We start from the raw sequence: 6,837 nt of genomic DNA on the forward strand, positions 1-6,837 counted from the left end.
TTAAAACACACAAAAAATACTTGATTGACCCCTAAAAAATGTAAAGATGCCACAAAATAAGTTTCAGCAAATTTAAATGTTTTGATTTTTATATAGAATCTGTTCTCTGACCACAACATTACTAAAACCAGAAATTAATGACAAAAGGTTATCTAGAAAATTCGTAAATATTTGGAAATTAAACAATATACTTTTAAATAACCTATGGGTCGACAGGAAATCATAAAATAACTTAGCAAATATTTTCACCTGAATAATAATGAGAAGATACTATATTAAAATTTGTGGCTGGGAATGGTTGCCCCCAGCACTTTGGGAGGCCAAGGTGGGCAGATCACTTGAGCCCAGGAGTTCAATACCAGCCTAGGCAACATGGCAAGACCCTGTCTCTATAAAAACGCAAAAATTAGCCAGGTATGGTGGTATGTGCCTATAGTCCCAGCCAATTGGGAGGCAGAGGTGAGAGGATCACCTGAGCCTGGGAGGTCGAGCTTGCAGTGAGCCAAAATTGCTCCCCTGCACTCCAGCCTGGGCAACAGAGTGAGACATTGTCTCGGAAAAAAAAAAAAAAAAAAAAAAAAAAAAAAAAAATTGAGATGCAGCTAAAAGCAGTCTTTAGAGGAACCTTTACAGCTTTAAGCACTTATATTAGGGAAAAAAAGGTTCAAATTCACTGATCTAAACTTCCACATTAAGAAGCTAAAAAACAAGAGTACATGAAACCCAAGGTAGAAAAGAGAGTGAAAAGTAATGAACTAGAAAACAGTAGAGAAAAACCTATTAAACCAATAGCTGCTTCTTTGAAAATATTAAAAAAAAATGCCCTAGAAACACTAATAAAGAAAAATAGAAAAAAAAATAAATTATCAATATCAGGAATTAAAGAGAGGCCACCACTTCAGATTATATAGGCATTAAAGTGATAATGAGGAGATATTATGGATGACTTCACAACAGTAAGTTCAACAACTTTGATGAAATCAACAAATTTCTTGAAAATTGCAAATTACCAAAACTTACACAAGAATAGAAAGTCTAAATAGCCCTATGTCTATTGAAGACATTAAACTTATAATAAGAAGTCTTCTTACAAAAAATCTTCAGGCTCAAATGGCTTCTCCAGAAAATTCTATCAAATTTCTAAGGAAGGAATAATACCACAAAATAATCCTACAAAACTCTGGAGGAAACAGACGAGGAGGGAATACTTCTCAATTTATTTTATGAAGTCAACATAATCCTGATATGAAAACCTGACAAGAAAATTATGGACTAATATCCCTTAATAACATATTTGCAGAAATTCTTAATAAAATATTAGCCAATTGAATCCAGCAATACATAGAAACAATAGTATATAATGACCAAGTGCGATTTATCCCAGGCATAATGAATTACATTGATTTCTACTGGAGTAGTACATGAACAGAAAAATCATCTGATAAAATTCAAACACGTATATGATTAAACACTTTCAACTAACTAGAAATAAAAAGGAACTTCTTCGATCTGATAAAGAAGGTATCCAAAACCTACAAAAGTGAGATTAAAAATACATTTAAAAATAGCATTAAAACCCACTGAATACCTAGGAATATGTCTGAAGAAAGATGCACAAGACCTCCATGCTGACCGCTGCACAAACATCATTGAGAGAAATGAAATAACACCTATGTTAATGAAGAAATATACCATGATCATAGATTAGAGTTCTTGGATATTGAAAAGAGGTTGATTTTCTCCAAATTGGTTTGTAGATTCAACAGTCTCAAGAAAAAATGTCAGCAGTCTTTTTGAAGAAAGCTGATTCTAAGTTTTTAAAAGTGGAGAACTTACACTAACTGCTTTTCAGATTTCCTGTAAGGCTACAGTAATCAAGATGGTATCATACTGACATAAGGATAGACAAATGGATCCACGGAACAGAACAGAGAGGCAATAAACCTCCACAATGTGGTTAATTGATTTTTCAACAAGGAATCAAATTAATTCAAAGCAGAAAAGAAAACCTTTTAAACAAATGGTGCTAAAACAAATTGGATATTTATATAAAAAATAAACTTAACCCCCACGGAAAATAATTTAAGATGAATCATTGACCTAAAATGTAAACTTAGAACCCTGAGTCTTTTAGAAAAAAAATGTAGCAAGATATTTGCAAATTTGGGGAATACAAAGACACCAACCAAATTAGCACAAAAATCTTTATAAATAAAAAAATAAGAATTGGACATCATCAAGATGAACATTTCTACTCATCAAAAGATACAATTAAGAAAATGAACAAGTAAGCCACAGATGAGGAAATATTCACAGTGATAAAGAATCCATATTCATGATATGGAAAGAATTACTAAAAATAATAAAAAGGCAGACAGCCCAGTTAAAATGGTAATAAGACTCATAGACACTTTACAATGCAAGATATGTAAATGGCCAATAAACACATGAAAAGATGTTCAACATTGTTTGTTATCAGGCAAAAGCAAGTGAAAATCATGATGAATTCCCGTTAGACAAATATTAGAATGACTAAAAGTAAAATAACTGACAATATCAGATATCGGTGAGAGTGTGGAGGAACTGGAACTCATACTTTGTTGGTGGGCCTGTAAAATGGGACGGTAACTTTGGAGGACTCTCTGACAATTCCTTATAAAGCTAAAACATACACCTCCCCGTGACCCAGCAATTTGACTTCTAGGGATTCACCCAGGAATCCTTAAAAAGATCTGTACATGAATGTGCATTGCAGCTTTATTCAAATAATCACATGCTAAAAACGTCTCAGATCCATCCGTAGGTGAATGAATTACACAATTTTTGATACAGTCAAACAATGGCATACTACTTAGCAATGAAACAGAATCACTTATTGATATGCACAGCTATGTGGTTGAATCACAAAATTATGCTGTGTGAAAGAAACCAGACACAAAAGAGTTCAAACAGTATGTTTCCATTTATATAAATTTTTAAGAGAAGCAAAACTAATCTCTGGTGATAGAAATCAGAGCAGTGGTTGATTCTGGATGTGTGTGGGGTATCAACAGCAAAAGAACATGAGGAAAGCTTCTGGGTGACAGACATATTCTAGATCTTGATTTGGCTGTTTGGAACTGTCACAATTCATTGAACTGCGCAGTAAAGATCTACATATTTTGTTGTATGTAAATTGTACATCAATTTATACATACAAATGAAAAAGAACAGTACTATGGAGGGAAATTTATATCTAAATATTTATTTTGATTCCTGTTATAAATATAATACTTTTTTCTATTACCTTTTCTCACTTGTCCAAGCAATTTTATAGTCAAAGTCTGTCAAACTTTTAATAAATAATTCCCTTCAAATTTCCTTGATATCAAAATTTGATAAAGACACAAAACTATAGACCAAGTTCATTTTTGAAAATAAATATAAAAACATGAAATAGTAGAAAATTAAATTGGATAACATTACACCATGACAAACCAGGATTTATTCTGGGAATAGCAGGAGGAAAAGCATGTGATTATTTGAAAATATGCAAGAAAAGCTTTGGAAAAGGCTGGGACACAGGACAGGACAGAGGTTCGCCGGACAAGTTGAGGCTGAATGTCACACTGTGTGGGGATGTTGGCACCTCAGGGAAGAGCCTCTCTGTGCCCCTGACCTCCCTGTGCACTATAGAGAACAGGGCCAGTGCATCCTAGATGCTCACGAGGCACTGATGGGGTAGAGGAATGAAGTCAGCAATCAGTCTCATTGGGGCCACCAGACACATGTGACCACTGCAGCCTGTCCACCCACAAACTCCTCTACACAGCCACGTGCTCCCTTGTACCTTTCTTTTTAAAAACTCTCCTGGTGGCCGGACATGGTTGCTCACACCTGTAATCCTAGCACTCTGTCAGGCTGAGGTGGGTGGATCTCCTGAGGTCAGGAGTTCGAGACCAGCCTGGCCAGCATGGTGAAACCCTGTCTCTATTAAAAATACAAAATTAGCTGGGCGTGGTGGCGTGCACCTGTAATTCCAGTTACTCAGGAGGTGGAGGCAGGAGAATTGCTTGAACCAGGTGTGGGGGCGGAGTTTGCAGTGAGCTGAGATCGTGCTACTGCATTCCAGCCTGGGCAACAAGAGTGAAACTCTGCCTTAAAAAAATAATAACAATCAAAAATCAAAAATAAAAACTGTCCTAGCAACAGCCAACAATGCTTGAACTCTTGCTCTGGGCCAGGTCCTGCTGCCAGGGTTTTGTGTGGTTCAGCTCATGAAATCCACAGAGCTGCCTGCCTGGGGTGCTGTCCCTCTCTGGACCCCTGGCCGTTGGGAAGTGGGGGTAATGTTTCTAGGGTGATGGGTGTTGTGGTCACCCACTTGGCTGCTTCCTTTTCACTGGCTGGAGGCATTTGGTGGCAACACCACTGTGCTAGGCAAGAATTCCTGGGAGCACCCTGCTCGGAGGAACACTGGGAAAGCCTCTAAATACTTCAGATGGAGACACGGGAGGGAAGGGAGAGGAGAGGGGAATGCGCATTGACTACGCCAGCCTGGGCGGCTGTGCTGGGCAGTCCTAGGCGCATTTGCTGATGTTGTCCTCACAGCAGCTCACTAAGGTGGCGCTTCTGTTTTCCTGTTTCCAGAGTCCCCCGAGTGATGGGCCCCATGCACGGCGGGTGACCAGGGTGTTGTTGCAAGGTGTTGGTCTGGGACCGTCTGGTCTGCGGTGGCTTTGTGCGAGGATTTGGGCTGCTGACGGTTGAAGACCTTGGTATGAGGGGAGTCACGGAGAAGTGGGTGCCTGCCGCTGCCCCCTTGGGGCCCTCTGCCCAGCCCCAGGGCTGGCTGCAGTGAGCGCCAGGGTTCAGGGCTCAGGATGCGTGGGACCACTCACCCAGGCCTGTATGCCCCTCTGCACCCCCTGCTGGGACAGAGCCCGAGGCAGCAGGGACACAAGCTTCCGATGTCCAAGAAGGCCCCGCCTGCACTCTGCTGACAGGGAAGGGCAGCAGCCTGGTTTGACTGTTGGCCCACCCCTTATAGCTGTGTGGCTTTGAACAAATCACTCAACCTCTACCTGCCTCCATTTCCTCCTTGGCAGTCAAGGATAACAATAATTGTGCTAGCTAACACTTTTTGAGCTTTGCATGCCCAGGTCACGTGGTAAGGAGTTACTCTACTACTTTACATATAAGGAAACAGAGGCTCAGAGAAGTCAGGTGCCTTGGCCAAGGTTACCCAGCCAAGCCACGCCAGAGCCGTCTGTGCTCCTTATACTGCATTAACTGTCTGAAAGCCCATCCGCAGGGTGGGTGGGAGTGCAGGGAGAACAGGCTCCACGGAAAGAAGGGCAGGCTGCCTAGGGAAAGAGGGGTGGGCATGGAGGCGGATGCTCTTATTCCACCTTCCATTCTCTCTCTTTTTTTTTTTTTTTTTTGAGATGGAGTCTTGTTCTGTGGCCCAGGCTGGAGTGCTGTGGCGCGATCTTGGGTCACTGAAATCTCCGCCTGGCAGGTTCAAGCAATTCTCCCGCCTCAGCCTCTCGAGTAGCTGGGGCTACTGGCACCCACCATCATGCCTGCCTATTTTTGTGGAGACAGCCTTTCACCATGTTGGCCAAGCTGGTCTTGAACTCCTGACCACAAGTGATCCGCCCACCTCGGCCTCCCAAAGTGCTGGGATTACAGGTGTGAGCCACCACGCCTGGCCCTCCCTCCATTCTCATGGCCGTCGGGGTTACTGCACCAAGCTTCTCTTCCCAGACCAAACCCTTGAGGCCTTTGCATGATTACCTATGCACCTGAGGGCCGTATCTGAGACCCACTCCCACTCCAGGAAACATCAGTCCCCCGTTCACCCGACACAGGTCCCTCTGTCCTTGCCACTTCTGTTTCCCTCTGTTCACCCATCCCAGCCTCCTTCTGGGGCTGCCTCTGCATCTCTCACTCCTCCCATGGTGGGCAGGGCTCCTCTGTGCCCACCAGCCCTGGAACCACTGCAATGGAGGAAAACCCTCAGCCTCCAAATTCCCCAGGCATCCGGACTTGTAGCCCTGGCCATAAACAACTGGCTTTAATTGCTCCCAGTGGTGGGAAGTAAATTCAATTCATCACTACGGGGAGTATCAGGAAACTTTACATTACAAATGGAAACCGTGAGGATTTGGAATGTTAGTGGACTTCAGCATGCAAATCTGCAAGTTGTCATGTCTTTCCTCAAACAGGCTTTTAGCATTTTCAGCAAGTGAATTTTTCTCCTTGAACGTCATTTGCTTTGTCCTGCCTTTGACAGAGTTTGTTCTGTGCTTTGTAAAAAAGATACAACTCCGTTTAGTGACCCAACGGCTCATGGTTTAATTCCAGGCAGATTTTGTTCCCCTGTACACCTTGAAGTAGTCTTAGTTTCATAGTTAAATTCCACTAAGGTCTGTGGTCTGGCACAGGTTAGCATGGACAGCTCTTCCTACCACCAGGGATGCTATGGGCCAGCTTGGGGAACTTTCTCATGGTGGTTTTTATTTATTTTTTATTTATTTATTTATTTTTTTGTTTTTTTTTTTTTGTTTGTTTGTTTTTTTTTGAGACGGAGTCTCGCTCTGTGGCCCAGGCTGGAGTGCAGTGGCCGGATCTCGGCTCACTGCAAGCTCCGCCTCCCGGGTTTACGCCATTCTCCTGCCTCAGCCTCCCGCGTAGCTGGGACTACAGGCACCCGCCACCTCGCCCGGCTAGTTTTTTGTATTTTTTAGTAGAGACGGGGTTTCACCGTGTTAGCCAGGATGGTCTCGATCTCCTGATCTCGTGATCCACCCGTCTCGGCCTCCCAAAGTGCTGGGATTACAGGCTTGAGCCACC

The sequence above is a fragment of the Rhinopithecus bieti genome, unplaced genomic scaffold (assembly GCF_001698545.2).
Source record: "Rhinopithecus bieti isolate Rb0 unplaced genomic scaffold, ASM169854v2 scaffold_3906, whole genome shotgun sequence".
Classification (NCBI taxonomy): Eukaryota; Metazoa; Chordata; class Mammalia; order Primates; family Cercopithecidae; genus Rhinopithecus; species Rhinopithecus bieti.